This window comes from Paroedura picta, chromosome 8 (assembly GCF_049243985.1).
Source record: "Paroedura picta isolate Pp20150507F chromosome 8, Ppicta_v3.0, whole genome shotgun sequence".
Classification (NCBI taxonomy): Eukaryota; Metazoa; Chordata; class Lepidosauria; order Squamata; family Gekkonidae; genus Paroedura; species Paroedura picta.
In genome coordinates, this window is record NC_135376.1 from 46,087,819 (window position 1) to 46,110,947 (window position 23,129).

At 42.8% G+C, this 23,129-nt stretch overlaps 1 protein-coding gene across 3 annotated transcripts in view; it reads left to right on the forward strand.

Moving 5' to 3' along the window:
- Positions 1 to 23,129, forward strand: part of WBP1L (WW domain binding protein 1 like) — a 47,004-nt gene that overhangs the window by 3,317 nt on the left and 20,558 nt on the right. The window lies entirely within an intron of this gene.

The following is a 23,129-nucleotide window of genomic DNA, read 5'->3' on the forward strand; positions in this document are numbered from 1 at the left end:
CTCGAGATGACATAGTCAAGAGAGGTAGCATATAAATTAAATTATAAATTATAAAAATAAATAAAAGATGGAATGATCAGTTTGCTTAGAGAATGGATGTAAGTCTAAGATTAAGGGCCTAAGGTTGAGGGATTGATGGATGGAACAGACAGAAAGGAAAGAGTAGAAAAGGAGGGAATTGTGCTGTGAAAAGCCTCCCATTGGGTCTGAGCAAAGAATGGGCTTTGGGTGGAGAGCTAATAGAACTGGAATGGAGACAGTTGCTGGATTGGTGGCACAGGTGCATTGAAGTGGTCAGCCATACTTTTGGGTTCAAATCTTTCATGGAACATATTGTCAAAGAGCCATTACAATATTTGCTGTTTATTCAGCTGCTGTAAATGAAAAATCATTGTCTAATTGGCAAAGAGATGTATAGTGGCTAAAATATGAATTATTTAGAAATGAATAATGTCAAGCAATGGCCCTTTCCGGAGCCAAAGGAGAGTCAGTTGTTATAGACCTAATTCATGTGAAAATACAATTGAAGTAAAAATGCAATGGAAATTGGTTACCTCATGCAACAAAAATATAGAGAGAATGATGATGTCTGTCCTTGAAGAGTGTACATAGACTGTGGAAGCAAAAGCTTGGAATGGGCTAATAGGGTGTCGGGAGATGTTATGATGGTTTTGTTTGTTTGGGTAGATGAACAGGAAACAGGAGTTGAGGCCTTATAAGTGGTGATGATGCCACAAAATAAATGTCCTTAATGGATAAGAGAGGTAGAGCTAGGGTAGATAGAGGATTAAGAATGATTTTCTTTATGATTTTCACCTTAGTGTCTCGTTGAGAGAAGTTGGATACATAAAAGGGATCAACTCAGTATTCCAAGATACTAGACAAACAAAGCACCCGCAGTGAGTTGTTCCAGGTGCTCGTGCCCAGCGTTTGTTTGAGAACTAGTACTGGTGCATAGGTTGCAACTTGATCCCCATTTCAGTTCTAGTTGCCTTTAGTGTAGATGTGTACTTCAGTGGTAGTTTCATTAATCTCTTTGCCATGGTAGCAAAGACTGGGAGTCCTTATAGACTTAGAGGAAGTGCAGAATTCACTAAATGAATTCAGCAATACCCGGAGTGGGTGGCAAGGCGTCTCCTGACACATAGCCCATTGTTTAATGAAAGGTTGTTAATTACTTGGAAATTATTTTTTTCAGGATGATATTGCTTATGTACCAGTGTGGCTATATGATCCTATTTTGTCTTTCTGTTCTTAACATTAAGTCTGGTTGAAGTCCTGTGGCAGTGAATAACAAACTTCTCAAATGTATTTTATGTGTTAAGGAGTTATTTATCCATTCTGCCCCTTAACCTAACATTCATATGGTCTTTGTGATATAATGTCCATTAATATATTTCTAGCTTCTTGGCAACCTGGTGTATAAATGTCTCATACTTACCTGGCAGGGGAGGCACCATGATCATGAAGGTATATAAATGTATTTCAGTTTGCTTATAGGTCCTACCCCCCTTTTATGATCATATTGGAAAATGACTCCCAAACAATGTAAATCAAGAAATATCTCTTGGCCCATTTACTCTTTTTAAAAAAATTTAGCCGGTACTGTTCCTGGGAAAATACTAGCATAATTTGGTAGGCGATCTTATTAAAGTATCAGCAAGTTTATAAATGGCCACTTCTCTGGTATCTGAAACAATATTACTGTTACCTTACATTTGTTTCTTTAATAGTATGTTTAAAACTTAAGTAGTTGTAGTTTTATCCCATCACTTGGTCTTCATGTCAGTCATAATTTGATTTGCTTATCTTCTCTGTGTTAAATTGTTAAATTCTCAAGAGTGAAAGTTGCCACCAGGCTGAGAATGTCTTGTTCTGAATAATTAGGAAGATCTGTCTTTTATCTCTCCCCGCCCCCCCCCCCAATATTTGGTGTGTCACAGATGATTTCCAGAATTAGAGTCCAGTCCAGAGAAGTTGGCCTAGTTAGTAAATCTTGGCTAGCTATCAACTTTAATGGACTTATTTCTAAAGGTTTCTTATAACTCAATCAGTATTTAAAAGCCTCTGAAAACTGATAACATTGGCTTTTTGATCACACAATATTTTGGACCTGTGTCTGAGAAAGACTTTAAATTAAAATTACTGTACCAAAATGTGTTTTAAACATAACTGTATATATAGCACATTAATTAATTTACTACAGTACATGGAAAGTAAGGGCATGTGCCTCTGGTGTATCTTCTTATGGCTCATATGTCATTTTATTTTCAATTGTACCTTCTGTACAACATTACCATAAACTCCTGCTGCTGTGCATGGAAAGTTTGATGAAAGAGCAATTACATTAAAATTTGAGATGCAAATTTTCATTAATGCTGTTAAATTTAACATGGGCCGTTTGTCTGAATCGTAATTGACTTGTAACTCTTGCTGGGTGCGGTATAACAACTAATTTTTCCTTGTGTTTTAAACATTGTAGTAACTGCTTCATGTTACCCAGGATGTATCTAGCACCTATTTAGGCCCTCAAGTACAGTATCCTGTTTTCCTTGCCAAATTGCAGAGAAGATTGCAAAAGCTTCATATTAATACTGGTGATCTGTGCCTCCTGTGGTCTACAGCCTTCGTCTTGTCTGCGTTTGTTTCGTCCAGTAAAGAAAACATGCATTTATGGAAACAAGCAGCGTTACCACATTTCAGAACAACTTCTGGAAGTAATCTGCTATTACTTGATGCTAGCAAAATGCCTGTCAGGGGCTCTGTCTGTTGCAGAGGCCTGGAGCAGGGAGTGTAAACAATGCATCTTTGTGCTGTAGATACAGATGCATTGTACCCTATGGGCTCCAGTTTGGTGGAGGCCAGCCTTCCAGTATCAGGCACATGAAAGAGGTTTTGTTCTTTTTCAGAACTGTCTTTGTCAGTAACAGCTGTCCACTTAGGGAAGAAAGTGAATGGGTGTAGCTGTTGCTGTTGATCACAGCAGGGTCCTTGGCTGAGCAGGTGCTGCCTTTTCCCAACAGTACTACTGGTTATGTCCCATTTAACTTCACCCCATGGAATTTAGTAAGAGCTTCACAGAATGGACCCCTTGGGTTCTATTTCTTGACTACTTCTAGGGTGAGGCAAAGAGGTGGAAACAAGGAGCTGGGTCATGTATGCAAAATTCTCATGTATCTTCTGGGAATCCTTTGAACGTGGTTTCCTTTATGCCTTCACATTTTTTCCATATACAAGAGTTATGCTAGCCTGTCTTCCCCAAACGGCTTGTTTTGACTGTTCTCTTGTACCTAATGAAGTTTGTAGGAATCCATTACTAAGAACGTTTAAGCTTCAAACAACAGAAGACTGTATTTCAGCCAAGATAACCATGTCTTTGCTTGACAAGCCGTAGTAGTCTGTGTGTTTGATCATGTCTGATCTTGTGTGCCAAAGAAGGGTCAAAACAGGTTAATCTTGAAACACTAGAATCCAGCAGGTGGCAATCTTACCTCAGTCTGAATTTAGTATTGAGAATAATATGATGGTATCTGTCTTTACTTTCCGGAGTAATGGGAGCAGCCCCATCCTACTGGGAGTAATGGGAGCAGCCCCATTGGTAGCTTGCAGAACTCCAGCAGTAATGGGCAGGGTGTGGTAAGGGACCTTGCTTTTGCAGAAGAAGCTTTCTAATGCTTTCCTTAACTCTCACTGTTTTTCCTAGTCCCTTCACTGCAGTGGAGTGGTTTGAAAATTTTTTGTTTAACAATTGCATTCCAAATTCAGTTCACTTTTTCTTTCCTTTCGAAAGATAAAGGGATATACCTGTAGTCTTTTTGAAGTACTTTTAAAAACAATTTCATAACTTTTTGGGGTCTGAAGAATTGGAGAACACAAACTTGGCCAGCTAGTTCGATCAGAAACAACAGTGGGAAACACGGGTTAGCAAGCATTATCAGGTGCATCAGCTGTTCTGCAATACTAGGTGGCTTCTTTGAGCATACCTTTGCCTGTGGTTGTATTTATGGTGGTAGTCGGAAGCTCCTTGAACAGATTCGTGTTAGAAGCAGTAAGTGTTCGCACAGAGAACCCTTCAATCATAGACTGTGCCGCACTAGGAATCTTTTCATCTATTATTCCTTAAATTTTCCATAAGATACTAGTACCTGTGAAAGGTACTTTGATTCCTTTGTCTACATGCTAAGTTTGGATCCCTCCTGATAGTGTAGAATGTTACTGAAAACATAGGGTTCAATTAGACAAAAAGCAAGAGAGCCATAACTAGCTCTTCCAGTGGGTGCCTTCCCCTGGCAGAAAACATTACTGATAGTTGAAGGAGTGGTAGGTCACAATCCAATTTCATTTTATTTAAAAACTGAAAATAGGCCACAGGTCAGGATCCAGTTTTGGATTAAGGTGGAGGCACTAGGCAGTGCATGTGTTTTAACTCTTCTCTTCCCCAAACCCACCGTTTTCTGGATAGAAGTTGCACTGCTTGATTGACTACAGTATTTACTTAAATGAAAGACTAGGTTCTTTCCTAGGCCCAAGTATGACATCAGAAAGAGGGGGTTGTTATATTTTTGCTTACAAGTTACAGTTATGTCCAGTGGGGGATCTTCTTGTCAAGTTAATACAGTTTGGCACAGTATAGAAAACTCTCTTTCCTATCAGGACTGTTAGCCATAGACCCTTTATGCACAGCGGCCGCTATGTTGGGCCGCCGCTGTGCCATTGCGGCAGGGCATGATGCTCCGTCGTTCCCCGTGAACGCATGGGGATGGGACATGCGGGGCTGTCCCGGCGTAGCACACGCACACGCACTTTGCGCCGGGGCCAGGACACCCAGGACGCTGTCGGGCAGGGTAAGTGGCAGTGGCTGGGGAAGGGGAGGTGAGGAGGGGCCCCTCCACACGCTATGACGGGAGCCAGGGACGTACGGTGTCCCTTCAGGGACACTGTAGGTTGGGGCCGGGCAGGCCGAAAGGCTGGGCGCTGGCAATTATGCACAGCGCTGGCCCACTCCAGCCCCTGCAGGCGCCCGCAGTATCCAGGAAGCTGTGGAAGTTCCCGCGTTTCCATAACATGGGCCTTCCGTGGCCCTGGGCCAGGCTATGCCTGCGCTGGCGGCGGAAGCTTGCATAATCAAGGATTTTCCCCAATGCCCTGCCATCGCCAGCGCGGGCATTCTGGCCCGTGCATAATGGGTCATAGAGAGGCTTCAATTTACCCTTAGAAAATGACATAGGAGCAATAGTTATTCTCTCTTACTGAAGCTCGCATCCAAATTAGGTTCACTTTCACATCCTACCCTTTGTTTTTTGGAAGGTTTGATTACAGATCTCTCATTTTTCATCTAGGTGAGTCCCTTAAACATAGGCCATCCAGAGGCCTTTTTCTAAAGAGGCCATCCAGAACACCAAGCATTGCAGCCCAGAGGGTTGCTGCAAGCAAGGGTGACCCCCACTAGTGCATGATTAAAGCAAAAGCTTATACAGTGGGCAAGAGTGTCATTGAATCCTCCCTTTTTGCTACTCTCCACCACCTAGGATACTGATCTTGACTGTTTCTGCATTAGGAGACATTCCTTGCTTTAGCCTCGCTTTGGATTTCCTTTGGCTGCTGTGAGTTGACTCTAGTGTTTCCACATTCCCCCCCCCCTCCTTATTTCCCAGGCTGAAATTCATGACATGCTTTTTGCACTGGGTCTGAAGGAGGTAGCTTTCCATCATGCTTTCCTCCTTTATCCTTTTCAAAAAATGTGGTTTTTGCAAAGTGATGGTGGTGGCTTGCACCTTTGCATTCATTGCGCCCCTTATTCCCACCATTCTGCACCGTTGATCGCCTCCTCCCTTTCTCCTTCAAGTGTCTCAAATGAAATTAAAAAAAACACCCTAGTGTTATGCTATAGCTCAGGATTTTTTAAAAAGTACATTCAGGACACTTTTGGGGGGGGCGATCAATGGCTCAGAATGTTGGGATTAAGGGGCACAATGAAAGCAAAGGTGCAAAATAGCAGCTTTTTCGGAATGGAGGGAAGGAGAGGGAGAATGGTGACAAGGAAAGGGGCATTCCCAAACAACTGAACATGGTGGGCACAGGGGGAAACCCAATTGTACGAAATTGGCAGCCCCAAATTAGACCCCATTAGTCCCCACTTTAAAAGAATGAAACCCAGTTTTCTTGGGATTCTTTTGCTGCAGGGAAGATGAAGGGGCAATTTGGGTCTGCGCCCAGAGAGGTGAATTTCAATGCGAAAACAGAAAAATACTCAACGCTTTAAAAATGCAAACCTGAACAATATCCCTAGTGCAGAAACAGTATCTCAGTAGTTGGGGGGAGGGGAGATAGCTGTAGAAGAAGGAGAAAGTGGCAGAACATTTTTTTTGTGAACTTATTAATTGGTTCAATATGTACAAATCCTTGGTCAATTGGAACAGGCTTTTGGACATGATTTGCCCAATATGAGTTGTTTTTTTAGACTGAGATTTGAAAGAATATCCAAAAGGACAGGCCTGCTGACTGGGTTGATTCATCCTCTTTTTCTTTTCCCTTTGTTAGGAGAGATAAATGGCTTGGTAATAAAGGAGCCAACATTACAGTCCTGTAGTTAACAAAGTGCCACAAAAAAGATACTGTGAGAAAATTAGGCTACCTTGAAGCAGATTTAATTTTTTTTTGCTTACCCAGGGAATTTGAAGAATTGAGTTTGTGGTGATAAGATTCCCACTCCCCTTACAAAAATACAGTTCCCATAATTAATACAATTAATGTTGTACTATAGAATCCACTGTAGGGAAATACTGTAGGAACCTGCATTCATTTCTAAGGAGACACCAATTTTACATGCCTGGAAAAGTTCCAGGGACACAGTGCTCTACTGTAAACAAAAATAAGCACCCTGCTGTGCTTAAAATATCTGATTTGTGTGGTCAAGAATTTGGCAGCATGGGCTATGTCTTGCATACAGTATTAATGAATTCCAGAAGGATAGGCTGCCTTCCTCACAGCTGTGTTCAGCTTCATTCTGAAAGGAAGTAAAAAACCTGAATTTATTAGTTCATTGTCTTTTGAAAGCAGTGGATTGTATAGTCAAACAAATTTGGGTTTAAGTAACAGGCTGTGAAATTAGAGCAAGTGTTTGTGTTACTGACATAGTAAATGTCTCCTCAAACTGTTTAGCGTCTGAGCATATTCTTAAAGTCCAGAACAAGTCATATCACCTTGTGATATCTCTTTAGAAAACTAAGTTTTAACATTTATGTAACAGACAATATGTACTCTCTTGGTTACTGAGTGAAGTCATATTCCTCTTAAATATTGGGCAACTCCCTTTCCCCTGGCACACAAACACTCTGCTTTTAAGCAAAGACATTTCAGGCTGTCCTCCTACGTGAGGATTTTAATGAACTAGGGTTATTGCAAGAGTTCAGCAGTGGAATCTGCTGCTTAAGGAGATGGTGAGCTCCCCCTCACTGGCAGTCTTCAAGCAGTGGCTGGACAGATACTTATCCTGGATGCTTTAGGCTAGTCTTCCCCAACCTCTGGGGGGCGGACTGGTATCGGGCCGTGGAGCCCTCTGTACCAGGCCACGGCGGGAGGGAGACGCTTCGGTGGCCGATCACTCCTGGGCCCCGGCGCAGTGAGCACCGCACTGTGTGGGGGGGGGAGGCACAGACGCCGGCAGGCGCAAATGCGCAGGCACATAGCTACTGTGCCTGCGTGTTTGTGTCCGCCAGCGTGCCGGCGCCCACACCTCCCTTCCCCCCAGTCCCTGGCCCGAAAAAGGTTGGGGACCACTGCTTTAGGCTGATCCTGCATTGAGCAGGGGGTTGGACTAGATAGCCGGTATGGCCCCTTCCAACTCTATGATTCTATACTAGTTAATGAGAAAGATTTTCTTGTTGGGTATTGTAAGCTCAAGATGGATCAATACTACCTTTTAAAAACAAAATTCCCTTGGGACTAGAGAGGGGTGCCTTGATATGAGCCATATATCCAGATCATTTCTACTACCCTAATGGGCTCAGGGCATTCACCCATGTGCTTTGGTAGGTGGTAAGGAGAGTAATAGGGCTGAATTGAATCCTGTGTTATCTTTTGCTGAAGCAGATGTTATGCCTATGCTGTGACCTTTTTTCTTTGACAAATTTCTTAAATAAAATACTTAGATGGTTTAGTCTTCCATCAGACTTGCTTCAATCGACGTATCAAATTGTCTCTGAACAGTCAAAATGCAAGCCTTTATACCAGCAGATATTTGTGGAACAAATATTACTAAATATTTTTTTTTGTAGTGCAAAACTTACACAATGTACAAAATACTATGTGTTCAGCAAACAACAGAAACATATGCAACAAACAAAGAGTAACTTCCAAGCCTGGTCAGTTTAGTATTTGTTGAGGATGTGATGCAACAATTCTGAGGTCTTTCAAGGGGAAGAAGAAACAGTTCTCTGAAATTTGTGACTGAGCTTGTGCCCTACAGTTTCCAAAGACTATTGATTAGTTAGGGGCTGATATATTTTTCCTCTTACAAAGTATCTGCCAGAGTATCTTCAAAAGGAAAAAGTCTCAAGCCAATGATGTCAATTTAATTTATTGGAGTTGTGTCAAAATGAGCTTCTAGGTATATACCCCTTTTTGCAATAATTTTCAGCGACACTCAGTTTTTTCAGTTCATTTCCTTTTTCAATAATGTAGCTATACAAATACTGTCTGAATAAGGCAAAAATACTTCCTAAGTGATACCTCTGATTCACAGTCTATTATCTTTCTCTTTCTCTGGGTTTACTGTTATCCAATGCACCATAGTGTTGCCATATTCAGTGTGCTTAGTTGGCAGAAGGTCCACCTGCTACCTATGAAAATGCAAGTTGGGTTTATTTTCTGCTTTCATTCTGTTGATAGGAAATTGAGGGCTGAGAATTTTTGCCTGAAGCATCATCCTTCAAGCTGGAAACTCTTGTCAAAACTCTGTCCCTGTTGCAGGATATGGTCAAATGGCAATTCACTAGACTATTTGTACTTGACCTTAGCTGTCAATAAACAAGAAGGGATTATTAGAGATTATGGTTGCCATTGCATAGTTGGTTAGTATGTGATTGTTATTTTAATGGGGATTTTAATGGAATTTTATTGTTTTAGAAGTGTATGTGTAAATCGCCACGAGGTTACGGCGAGCGGCAGTATAGAAATCTAATAATAAAAAAATAAAAATAAAAAAATAAATAGTTAAGACCTTGCCTATTCATATGTGTGCTGGCTGGGTAAAATACATAAAGGTAAGTTAAATAAATGTGTGAAAATGAGTATTTGGATGCAAATAATTGCAGGTGTCTCTCTCTCGTCTGTTAAGGATCCAGTTGTTAACAATGTCCAGTAGAGTGTTGGAGTTCTCTGTTAAGTCTGTACCTAATATAATAAACAGTGTCCATTAACTTCATAATAATAGGAAGACATTTGGCAAATATGTAGTGGAATATATAGTTGTTGTAATCAACTCTTTGAAGAAAGGAAAACGGAGCTGCTGAACAAATGTTTCTCAATCACTGTTAGGTATGTGGGTAATCTGTAATGAAATTGTAAACATGAACATGGAGTTCTCATTTAGAAGTATCGAATGATAGCTGCCCACTTGTGGAAAAGTCTGACACTGTTCTGCTTGCCTGCTTATGACATGCTTTTCTGGCAGGTCTGAAGTTGTGAAATGGAAGATGGAGGGAAATCTCGATTCCTGCCATTTTTAGGGAGGTGTATGATTGGTTTTACTTTTATAAACTGCTTCATGTAAAGGTAAAGGTATCCCCTGTGCAAGCACTGAGTCATGTCTGACCCTTGGGGTGATGCCCTCCAGCATTTTCATAGCAGACTCAATACAGGGTGGTTTGCCAGTGCCTTCCCCAGTCATTACCATTTACCCCCCAGCAAGCTGGGTACTCATTTTACTGACCTCGGAAGGATGGAAGGCTGAGTCAACCTTGAGCCGGCTGCTGGGATTGAACTCCCAGCTTCATGGGCAGAGCTTCAGACTGCATATCTGCTGCCTTACCACTCTACGCCACAAGAGGCTCCTAACTGCTTCATAATTCTGCTTCATTGTGGATTATACAGTAGAAAATGAAGTTCCTTAATTCATAGGGTTTCATAAGTCAAAAGTGATGACACATAACAGAAGTTGTTTAAATCTTTCTTTGTATTTGAGATTTGCAATGCTATTACTGCTGTTTTGACCAAGTACCTCTATCTGATCAGCTTTAATCTCTTGAAATTGGATCCATCCAGACATTAGGCAATGTTCTTAATGCTTTCAAGCTCACTCCCCCCCCCCCCCTTGAATCATCTACCAGTTGGTGTATATCTTAGAGCTGGCTTGTATTAAAAAAAAAAATCCATCTAGGGTTTCCATTTTAATCAGATTTGAAAACACTGAAACTGTCTTCTAAAGCAGTGGTCCCCAACCTTTTTGAGGCTGGGGACTGGCAGGGCAACTGCCCGCCAGCGCATGCTGTGCATGCGCGGCCAAAATCGTGCATGCGCGGCACTTCCACGCATGCACGAAAGTGCCGTGCATGCGCGATTTCGGTGGTGCATGTGCGCATGCGCGGCCCGGCCGCGGCCCTGATTCCCTCCCCCCCCTCCCACAGTAAGAAGCTTCCTGGGCCACAAGCTTGCGGCCTGGGAAGATTTTTACTGCGGGGGGGGCGGGGAGAGGGAACCGCGGCCCGGCGCCAAGGCCTTTGCGGCCCGGCACCAGGCGCAGCCCACGGGTTGGGGACCACTGTTCTAAAGCAAGGGGCTGCAATCCAATTCTCGTCCTTCTAAATCTTGTTTATTGTGGTTCAGATTGTTAAACTGTTCTCTAGTTTTAGATTTACAATGCTATTCTAAGCAGTATTGCACCATTCGGCGGCCTTGAAAGGATATAACTCGATTTAGGATTACACTGTTAAATTCTTCAGTTATTCTGTGTAGAAAACAGTAGTTTTCGTATCACAGTGTAAATCTTCAAAATCTAAACTACTTATTGATTTGAACCCTGGTCTTAGAGCCAACAATTTTCAATCACTGACTTAATTGCACTGCCTCTATAGGCTTGGTAAAATTACTTTTGTAAGACCTGTACTTTGGAATTTGGACTTCACAACTCTTATAATAATTATAGCCATCTGTATGCATTCTTTAGCATTTGTGGATAGGAAAATAGAAGTGTCTGTGATCATATCTTTTGTTCTGTCCTTTGCATTTCTTTCAAGTTGTCCAGTAATTCGAAAAAAATGCTACTGCTCTTTATTCTCATTCAAATGAACTGCAAAATAAGAAAAGAGGAACTTTATAGCTATCGAAGTTGCTGATGAATTTGGACTTGCCTTATATTTCAGAGATTACATTATTCTATCCGAATCTTTAAAATCAACGATGAGCATTATGACTATAAACCAGGAGGTCCCAAACCATGGCTGTTCTGATGCCATTTCTCCTTCTCCATTAATTTCTCTCCCACTCCTTTTGTGAGATCAAATGTTGGTGGCTTTTCAAGTTTCAGGAGGAAAAATTAAAACTTTGGCCATCTTCGGTCACTGTAGCCCTAAACACATAGTAGGTTTGTCACATTTATTTCATGGAAGCCCGTGTGTTTATGAACATGCTTCCTCTAAATATCGCTTGCTGAGATATAATCATGGAAATTTCATTTGTTATGGGAAATGTGAATTGTCTCAAGATAGTAAGGCAAACTGGGTGATTTCTCATATAAGCAAAACCATGATTATCATGTTCAATTAATCTTGTGCCTATTTAATTTTCCTTCTTTTTAATAAAAATTTGATTATAATAGTATTATCTGTAAACCGCTCACGGGGGCGGAGAAGGGGGGGGCGAGTCCGGGATAAAAACTCACGCAAAGCAGCTCCTGATTGGCCCCTCCGAGTGTCAGTCCGGGGCCAAGGGGCCAATCGGGAGCCGTGCAGCGTGCGACTCCCTATTGGCCCCTTGGCCCATCCCAGTCTCAGCGGGGAGGGGGGTGGCCAGACCAGGCTTCACCACTGAAGCTGGGGGGAGGGGGCACGTGGGATTGGCTTCAGCATGGGACTCGGAGCAGGGGGAGCTTGGGGGGAGGGGGAGGCCGGGGGGCCTCCCGCACCCACCCAATGCCCGCTAGCGCCCACTGTATTTCGGATACAGCAGTCTTAACTTCTAGTCAGTTCATAATTACATTGCCTTCAGGGAGGGGTATCCTAAAAATTGAAATATAGCAATAACATACTTTCAGGAGCACACTTGCCTCCACAAGGTTATATTGCTTTCCTTAGACTTGCTTCAAAACATGACCTTCATTCTATATTTTTTATTGTAATAGCTGGAGCCCTTCCATTTGAAGAAAAATAACTAGGCTACTACAGCCTTGATATGTCTAATATTATCTGTGTTTGAATAATCACGGGCACATTCTTTTTAGAAAGATCTTTAGTACTGAGACTTTAATAATATTTCTTATGAGCAGCACCTGGAGTAGTTCTTTTCTACAAAAATCAATCCCTTATGAGTTGCCATGTTACGTTCTGTAAAGTTAGAACTAAATATTGGGCATGGTTCTGTGATTTGTTTTTTAACTTTAAAATTTTTGAACTACACTCTTATTGAACATCAAATTAATAGGGGAGACTGGCACAAAAGGCTCAGAACAGGACTCTTGGACAATTTTCTGGCTGGCTCTCCCCCTTTCTGCCCCCTGGGTACTAGTGCCTGGGAGGCAAGAGTAGCTTATATGGGGGGAAGATAATGAGTAAAAGTAGCTTGGGGAGAAGCGACATGGTCTCCCCCTGCCCCAGTGACTGCATTATATAAAATACATTTTAAAATTGCATATTATGTAATAGCATGTAATTGCAGCCTAATATTAATACAAAGTGCTATGGAACTGCAAGAGACTAATGAATAAAAGAAGCTAATTTCAGTTTGTACTCCACTTTTCTCCCCAGTAAGGCTCCAAGCAGCTTTCATCATCCCACCCCCTTCATTTTATCCTCAAACCTATGAGGTCAACCTATGAGGTCACTCAGTGAGATTCTGTGGCAGAGGAGGGATTCAACTTGAACTTCTAGATCATTGTACTCTAAGCCCTGTCAAGGAAGTCTTGGATTAGTGCAGGTTCTCAGAACTAAGGAGGATACTACTGTACTTCCATTTTTGTAAAGGACAAGTACTTTTGCCCCTTTCTTTACCCTCTGAATAATAGTGTTTTCTTCACAGAATATGCAGTTTTGTGTCCAAGCATTGTGTCCAGCATAGCTCTTGTGTTTAGACATAGCAAAAATGAAGCAACTGAAGTACTCATTGGGGGCTGATGATAATCACTTGATGTAGTAGTTAAGAGTAGTGACTTCTAATCTGGAGAGCTGGGTTTGATTCCCCACAACTCCATATGCAGCCAGCTGGGTGACCTTGTGTAGTCAAAGTCCTAGTAGAGCTGTTCTCTCAGAGCGCTCTCAGCCCCACTCACCTCATGGGATGTCTGTTGTGAGAAGAGGGAGGGAGGAAAGGCAATTGTAAGCCCATTTGAGACTCCTTCAGGTATTGAAAAGTGGGGTATAAAAACTACTCTTCTGCAAAGAAGAACCCGCATATGAGCCTCCCAAGTCACTATCGGAGTACCACCAACTGAGCACAAGAGTGAGCTCAGAAAACATACTACTAATGTTTTTGCAAGGTGAGATGTCCAAATATTCTATAGTCTGATCTCTAATGTCCTTGTTTTGATATTAAAACACATGTGATACTTATTGATGAACACCATTGATAAACACTATTAAATCTGTTTGTCAAGTCACCTGTAGTTGTTTAAGTTCCATTTCAGTGAAAGAGGAGTCAGTATTTGCTGTATTGTAGTTCTTGCTTGCTCTGCTGTAGTTCTTGTTTGTAATCCTAGAAACTTTACAGTGTTTAACTGTAAGTGTGTTGTTAAATGTTATCCAAAAAATAAATGACAGTGACTTCTGTCACTCTTAGTTGTGCAAATGTTCTTTGTCTTCCAAAAGCAAATTAACGACATGATCAGCATATGTAAGAAGTGTGTACTGGAGGATTGGGGAGGGGGATCCCTGAAAGCTGGGCGAAAAGGCATACTGTCTCCTGGCTGGATTTTATGCTGCAACTCATTTGTTGTCCTGGAAACATTCTGTATATTGCACAGTAAACATAGAGATTTAAGATGATAAAACTGCTAGAGCTGTTGGAACATAGGGACATGTCTGATCTCAGTACTCTGACAAGGCCGTGGGTGCTGATTAACAGCAGACAGCGTGGTATCACTTACGGTGCTGTTGTGAAAGTAACTCACTGTAGCAATGGCAACATTGACACATGCTAGCACAGTTTACATTTGGTGTACACAAACAAGGTGACAGGAATGTGTGTTGTAATGTTACAGTAGATTAAACACATACAATCCTGAAAAACAGCAATTTTTAAATGGAAGAACAATAATACTGTATTATAATCACAGGCCCGCCCTAGGAACTCAAGAAACTGATCACCAAAGCCAGGCGGTTCTCAAACTGTATGCCATAAGACAGCTAAAAATAGATAACGGAATACCACTGAGTGTATTATTTAATAAAAGGCTTGTATATAAGAATAATTAACAAAAAATGAGCACCAGCCTATCCTGGTTAACATTGCTTCTGTCACACAGCCCTTGGATGACAGGTCATTCCTTGCTTATAAGCAACTCCCTTGCCCTAAAACAACTTCTCACAAACAAATATGAGCCACTTGACAGAGGTAGACTAAGGGAAACAGACCTTGCAACAAAGCTAGATGCTTCCTTTCTCCTCAAGAGGGTAGGTAATTTCACACAGTGGCCAACCAGTTGCCCTGGGGGGCCTTGAAACTGGATATAGACACCAAGGACTTTCTATGATGCTGGCATCCAGATGTGTACTGCCTCATTATGGAGATCCCCCTTAGTCACCATAGCTTGAAAACATTGCTGGATAGGATGAACTGGTAGAAACATTAGGCATGAGGAAAAAGCTGACTCAACATTGGCCTACAGGAAAATATTGGGGTAAAAGCCTGGTCCCTACGCTTCTTTCCATTAGTAGATGGATCTTTACATGTGGCTAATATTTATATGGCAGTCCGTTGCTTTGAATAAGATTTAGGATGCAAGTTCTCCAAAGCAGGTAACTGTCAATTGTGAAGGTAAAAACATTCTACCTGGTAGTGAGAGTGTGTGTTACTTGAAATATTAGAAGAGTTGATGTATATTTACAGACATTGTAAAAATAGCAAGAAAGGTGTGCTTAATGATGTCATCACTTAAGGACAGGTTTGGCCTGGTGAGTTCTCTTAAAATTCCTTCCCCCTACCTTTGCAGGCAGCTTTGCCTGTGAAGGTGGGGAGAACATGCTTTGGCCATTGTACTGAATATTCCAAAGCCTCATGTGGGCAGGGTTTGCCTGGATGGTTTGGTGTATTCAACATGGAAGTACACACACTCTTTTATATGTTATAGATATTAGATGTCCCACTGATATAATAATAGCAAACTACTGCCTGAATGACATTGAAAGTGTAATTAAATCTAACTAGGGGCAGGAGTTCTAACTCCTCACATGTGTAACCACCATGTCAGATTAACATTTCATTGCTGTGCACGTAAAGGATGGAGGGGGAAGGTAAAGTATCCTTTTACTACTGTGCTAGATTATGGGAAAATATGAATACATACCATCTTTTTATAGTATCTGGAAGGATTTGCTACTGTACTAATATTAGGATAGGGATAAGGCCAGGGCTGACAAGTAAAAGAGAGAGAAATTAAGGCAGATCATGAAGAAATTTTGAAAGGAGGAAACGTTTTATTTTCTACAATACATGAACAAGTTTACACCTTTGCAAGATGTAGTTGAACAGACAAAACTATGAAACTGGGTAAAAGAACAGGACGAGGGAAAGCGGCTAGTGCAAACAGCCTGTTAAAGAAGCTGCATCCTTGCAAGAACTATAAACGTCATGGCCTGTGATGGCTGGACTTGCCTGGCTTCATTGCTGGCTTACTTGATGAGCTTACCAGGATATGCAAGTGTTTGCCTCCTTGTAGTCTTCTTTAAGTATTTCTTTACACAACTGTGAAAGTGTCTGCCTGATTGCGAATGTGGACAGTTTTATTTCCCCAATGTTTTTATGAACTGCAACCAAACTCAAAAGGACTAATTAGCTGTTTTAGCAAAGAATTATGTGGCGCAGAGTGGTAAGGCAGCCGCCTGAAAGCTTTGCCCATGAGGCTGGGAGTTCAGTCCCAGCAGCCGGCTCAAGGTTGACTCAGCCTTCCATCCTTCCGAGGTCAGTAAAATGAGTACCCAGCTTGCTGGGGGGTAAACGGTCATGACTGGGGAAGGCACTGGCAAACCACCCCGTATTGAGTCTGCCATGAAAACGCTAGAGGGCGTCACCCCAAGGGTCAGACATGACTCAGTGCTTGCACAGGGGATACCTTTACCTTTTTATATGGCATCATATGGCTTAATTTGGATATTATGACACAGTTTATTAATTTTCCTTAATTTGCTTTTGCTTTATATCTATACAGTTATGATGGTTGTTGATTTAGACTGAGGATAAATCTTTGTTAGTCTTAAAGGAGCTAAAAAGGTAAAGGTATCCCCTGTGCAAGCACCGAGTCATGTCTGACCATTGGGGCATTTTCATGGCAGACTCAATACGGGGTGGTTTGCCAGTGCCTTCCCCAGTCATTACCGTTTACCCCCAGCAAGCTGGGTATTCATTTTACCGACCTCGGAAGGACGGAAGGCTGAGTCAACCTTGAGCCGGCTGCTGGGATTGAACTCCCAACCTCATGGGCAGAGCTTTCAGACAACATTTCTGCTGCCTTACCAGTCTGCGCCACAAGAGGCTCTTCTTAAAGGAGCTATTGGACTCTATTTTTGTTGTGCTACTTCAGACCAACATGGCTACCCACTTGAATCTATCCTTGTAGTAAACTTTGTAGAAAGGCTCAGCAAGCAGATAATCAGAGCGACTTCTCTTCACTGTGATCATCCTTCTTTGTGCCCCTAGTGGCTGCAGTGCAGAACAGCATTAGAATGTAATTCACTGGATGCAGCATGTTGCTGGCTTCAGGAGTCTCTAGCTGATGAGACCAGGAAATTTTGTCTCCCTCATTCTGCCTTCTGGGAGGCAGGATTAGGGAAGGTTTGCAAAGAACTGGAATGAAAGTGTCCATGAAGATACCTTGTATTAATATCTTGTATAAATTGAGTTGATGCTGTAGGAATTAGAGCAGTGAGGCTACCGGTAGAGTTTAAGCTGATGGGTCAGTAGGATAAATGCAACAGTAGGGAGGAACAAGGAATGTAACTGGTCAGGGATTCATAAAATGGGCTGGTACACAAGAAGCAAGAACATATAGCAAAAGGTAGGGAGTACAAGGGTGCTCCGAGTTAACAGCGGCCAAAGCTCTAAGCAACAGGATCACCAAAGACTTCTGAACATCTAAAGGGTTCCTTCCTACAGACAACTATGAAACTGCTATTAGGAGTGTCCTTTTGGGTGTACTTGAGCCAAAAATATACTTGAAAAATACCTTTATATTTCAACTTCCCAAATGTATCTGGTTTTCCAAAGAAAACTGAAAAAATCCCAAGAAAATCTGAATATATTTGGAATTACCATTAGTCCCCAAAACAGTGGAGAGGCAGAAGCAGAAAGAAGCAGTGGAGAGGCAGAAGCAGAATCCCTCAGGCTTCTACTGTGGGGGAGGAGGGGCAGCTCTAGCCCCAGAAGTTCCTGTGTCACGGGAAACAATCTGCTAGCCCACATCACAGCAGATCTTATGGCCTGCTTCTCCTGTAGCACCTGTAAGGTAAAGGTAAAGGTATCCCCTGTGCAAGCACCGAGTCATGTCTGACCCTTGGGGTGACGCCCTCCAGCGTTTTCTTGGCAGACTCAATACGGGGTGGTTTGCCAGTGCCTTCCCCAGTCATTACCGTTTACCCCCCAGCAAGCTGGGTACTCATTTTACCGACCTCGGAAGGATGGAAGGCTGAGTCAACCTTGAGCCGGCTGCTGGGATTGAACTCCCAGCCTTATGGGCAAAGCTTTCAGACGGCTGCCTTACCACTCTGCGCCACAAGAGGCTCTCACCTGTAGCATGGTTTAAATCATATTACAGGAGAAGCCATCCCAGTTAGGATCTGCACGTGAAGGGGGCAAGATCTCCCTGCGGTAGGCAGAGCCTGGGGCCATCGAGGCTACCCAGCAGAGCCCCAGCTAGGCAGTGGGGAGAGTTTACTCTGTGTTTTTTTTGTTCAGGTCTTTTAGATCCAGGGTTTCTGAAAAATACTGAGAAATTTTTTTGCCGCTACTAGACTGGTCTAGCAAGTTATTACTGTTTATTCTGATTGGGAGTGACTGGAAATTCCAGGAATTAACTGGAAATTCCAGGAATTTAATTTGGGACTGGAAATTCCAGGAATTTAATTTGGGACCTTATGGATGCAAAGTTGATGCTTTACAACTGAACCTTGGTCCCGTTACTGTGGATTAGCATCTAACCATTTAGCCTCCAGCATTTGCAATGTGTGACTGCAGCTTAGTCTTCCATACTCTTCATCTCCTGTCCACTGTGGATTCCCCCTCTAGCCAAGCTTTCCTCCATAAGGAGCAGGCGATTTACAAAAGGGCAGCTGGCTAGCCCTGGTGCACACGCAGGTGCATGTGTGTGTAGGTATGTATAGCTCAACTATGGCTTCATGCTGCTAAAAGGAGGCCATATCTCATTCCTGTTGATAAAACATCAACAACATAGTATTTACTCAGGTCAGATTGGGTGTTGGCAATCTTCACTTGAGCTGTGCCTAACCATATTCCGGTAATTTCAAGGGGAGTAAGTAGCACTTCAAACTCTTTTAAAAGATGGAGGAATTTACTGGGAACTTATACAAAGTTTCACAACTCTGCAAAATGCTCCATCCTAAAGCAATTTGAAATTAGCAGACCAAATAGAAGGGGAAAGTTCCCAGACTCTGGAAAAGATGTGCTCAGTGTGTTCTGACATGGGAGTGGTGAGGCTTCTTGTCTGGCATGTGACAGGCGAGAACAGCTGCTGATTTAAGAGAAGCACAAAAAAAATTGCTGAACTTTTAAAGCAGATATATAGCAAAGTTAAATTTAGATCACTTCCTTTCATATCTCTATTGCTGTGGAACCTGCTGTACCCAATTGCTCGTAGAATGATGTTTTCCACATAGGTGATAGGCCCCTCATTGCAGCTGCTGATCAGTGCAGTGGCAGCAGGGTTTCCATGTGGCCAATTTCCCCATAATTCTCCTGCCGCAGTCTCCACCCCCCGCAACAGCCATCCCTACCTGGCTCCATGGCCCAAGGACTGTTTTCTGCTTAATGTGTACCTCTCAAAAGATTTGTAGTGTCTTCAGGCTTTCAATCCCGACATATTCCATGCCAATAAAGGTATTCTGAATTCACTGACTTATACCTTGCCTAGGTACACCTGTGTTTTTCACAGGAAACAGAAGCTGGCGGTTTTCCTTTTGAGAGTATGGGGAAGGAGGATCCTGAAAAGAGTGTTCAGTTAAGAAGATGGTGTCCTTTATATATGCAAACACATTCTCGTTTTTTTGGTCCCTTCCAACTCTATGATTCTGTGATGTTTTGCATACCAGATTATTATGGCTAAAATAAATATTCTGAAACCGTTTCTAGGGAGCTTTTAAGAGGTCAGTAATAAACATATGTTTCTTGATAGTGTCTCCTAAGACTGAGAACAGTTTGTTCCTTGAGCTCATTAGCATGTAAAATTTCCAGGACCATCAGCTGCATATGGAAGTTCCAGGTAGGATTAGGAATAGGCAGTGAGGCTTTCCATAATAATTAAGATGCTGTTTTGGGGAGAGGGGGCAAACCTTCCAGTATGACTAAGGTGCCAGCCTGCTATACTCTTCAACTTCCCCTCAAGTTTTTGCCACTGCCGTTTCTGACAGCAATAATAGGTGATGGTATAATTGTCTCGAATGTCTTACATGACTGAAGCCGAGTTTTTCACTGCAGGGTTTGACATGCTGTTTTTTTGTCTAGATTTTTTAAAAAATCAAAGAACATTCAATTGCCACCTAATTTTAATTATAAGCACTGGTAATTTTTATGAATTTTAAATTGTTTTTGTCATCAAGATGACTAACTTGAATGTGGGTTTTGAGATGCAGGCTAAAATACTGTACATAAAATTAAGCAAGAACTCTACTTTTGGTTCTCTTTACAAAATCACTACCCCCTTTGCTTTCTCTTTGGTGTACTTGTACTCCAAGGAAGATGGTATTCAAAATACACTGTGTTGGAAATGTTTAATGGTCTGTGCATATTACTAGTTCTGCTCTTAAGAGCTGTTGTGCATTGTGAATGTTAGTGTAATGGATGATGGTGGGGTGAATTGTTGGGTTTTGTTGCTGTAGTCCAGTGGTCCCCAACCCCCGGTCCAGGGACTGGTAACGGTCCATGGATCATTCAGCACCGGGCTGCAGCTTATCCTCGTCGTCCTCCCCGGCTGCTGCCTTGGGGGCTGCCCTGCCACTTTGCTGCCAGCTCACCTTTAGTGCTCTCCAGTGGCTGGGGCTCCCTCTCGGCGTGGCACTGTGCAGCTGCTGCTGCCAGCGCCCCCCAGCGGGTGGCGGGAAGTCAGGGGTGCTGGCAGGAAAGCAAATGGAGCAGGGACTCAGGTGGTGGCAACATCCCTCGGCAAAAGACTATGCCCCAGGCCTCAGTAAAATTGTCAAGCATTGACCGGTCCCCAGTGATAAAAAAGTTGGGACCACTGCTGTAGTCAACTGCTCAAGGCAGCCTTTTTCAACCTTTTGACCATGGAGGAGCCCCTGAAAAAAATTTCCTCCATGGAGGAGCCATGGAAGTGAAGTCAACTGGCCACAACTCCCTGCTGCCCCCCCCCCCGCAAAAAAAGAAAAGAAATTACGTGTAACTGCAAGTGACATAACCTCCTTGAGTTAAATAGGCAGGCTTGAGGAAGACTGGCGGGGTGGGTGGAAGAGAAGGTGGTTTCAGATGAGAGTAGACACACAGCTTCCACTTCTCCCAGGTGTAGAATCATAGAATAACAGAGTTGGAAGGGACCTCCTGGGTCATCTAGTCCAACCCTCTGCACAATGCAGGCCACTCACAACTCTTATACACTGTAACCTGCCACACCCTTGAACCCTCACAGAATCAGCCCCTCTCTCAGATGGCTATCCAGCCTCTGTTTAAAAATATCCTAAGATGGAGAACCCACCACCTCCCGAGGAAGCCTGTTCCACTGAGAAACTGCTCTGTCAGGAACTTCTTCCGGATGTTTAGTAGAAAATTCTTTTGAATTAATTTAATCCCATTGGTTCTGGTCTGACCCTCTGGGACAACAGAAAATAACTTTGCTCTATTCTTGAAGATGGCTCTATTCTTGAAGATGGTACTTGAAATTGGCTATCATACCACCTTTTAATCGTCTCCTCTCCAGGCTAAACAAACCAAGCTCCCTCAACCTTTCTTAATATGTCTTGGTCTCCAAACCCCTCACCATTTTTGTTGCCCTTGTCATGTCTCACCAGGCAACAGCGTGTTTCAGGACGCCAGTTAGCATCTGGAGACAACAACTAGGTTCCCAGGTTATTCTCAAAGTACTGTGACCCAGGGTGGAGAGTGAAGTTGCCCTGAACTACCCTTGGCCAAAGGGTCTGCTCTGTGAATTCCTACCACCCATCCTGATAAGCAGAGGCATCAACAAGAGGTGTTCTGGCTAAGGAGACCCTGGATCTCGAACTGTTGGAATTGTTGGTATGTCCCCCATGGGGACTCCCTGTAGTTCAAGGCCTGTTAAATGCAGAAGCCAGTCTGTTGTCCTGAAACGTTTTGGATACAGCTGACACTGTGGAGATTGGCAGGGCGGATTTAATGGGAGTCCAATTTCCATCTGAACTGATAGATCTGATGGTGCAGGCTGGAAGACCATCCACTAGATGTATGGGCGCACACCTGGAGGACATTTGCAAGTTGGGCTCGTTCCAAAGGTTTCGATCTGCTAAATCCTTCATATAAATACATGCTGCTTTTTCTTCATGATCGGAAAAAAGGGCTCAAACCTAACACCTTGAAGAAGCAAGTCTCAGTTCTTGCTACAGTTTTTGGGGCACAAAAGGTTATGAAAAAAACACACATGTGAAATGTTTTCTCCAGGGCATGACCCAGCTGGCTCCACAGTGAGACACAGGTTCCCAACCTAGAATTGCTCAAAAGTGTTGCAAGCCCTGTCTGAGGAGAGAACTATGCATTTTCTAGAATGATTCAGTGATATTTAGGATTGCTCTTTCATGTGTTCTGGCAGTTAACACAGTCTTGTTGGTCAACAGCTGGTGTTGCTTTTATTCTGCCCGAAGCCTGTGCATCCTGAGGAGAAGACTTGGCACAAGTTGGATATGCATAGGGTGGTGCATGTATATTTGGACAGGACAAAGGACTTTCATTTATCTGATGCATTGTTTGCATCTCACAGCAGCATATCACTGGGAGGAAGGTGTCCACATCCATGATTGCTCAGAGGGGTCAGATTGTGTATAAAGTATAAAGGATATAAATTGTAGAGGCAGCCACCCCTTAGTAACATCACAGACCACTCCACATGGGCAGCAGCCTCTTCAGCTTCCTTCTCTACAAGGGCTCCAGTGGAGGAGATGTATAGAGCTGCCCCATGTTTCACCTTCTCCACATTCATGTAGCAGTATCATATAGACTAAGTACATTCTGCAGATGTAGCCCTTGGGCAAAGGGTATTGCTGCAGGTTGTGGGGACATAGAGGAGCCAGGCATTTCCCATCCTGGAAGGTAGCTTTGGTACATCAGCATTCTGAACGAATTCCCTCACTAAAGAGTGAAACATTGGAACCTACCTGCAGGGTTTTTTTTCTCTTCAGTAGGCCAAAGTCATTCACTTTCCTCCAATAATAATAATTGAGAACTGAAGAACTGGAGGGGTCAGCCTAGATCCAGTCTGTAAGACTTCTAGTGAAATTTGCCTAGCTTTGCCCGGAATTGAAGGAAGTGTGCCCTAACCATTCTGAATGATTTTG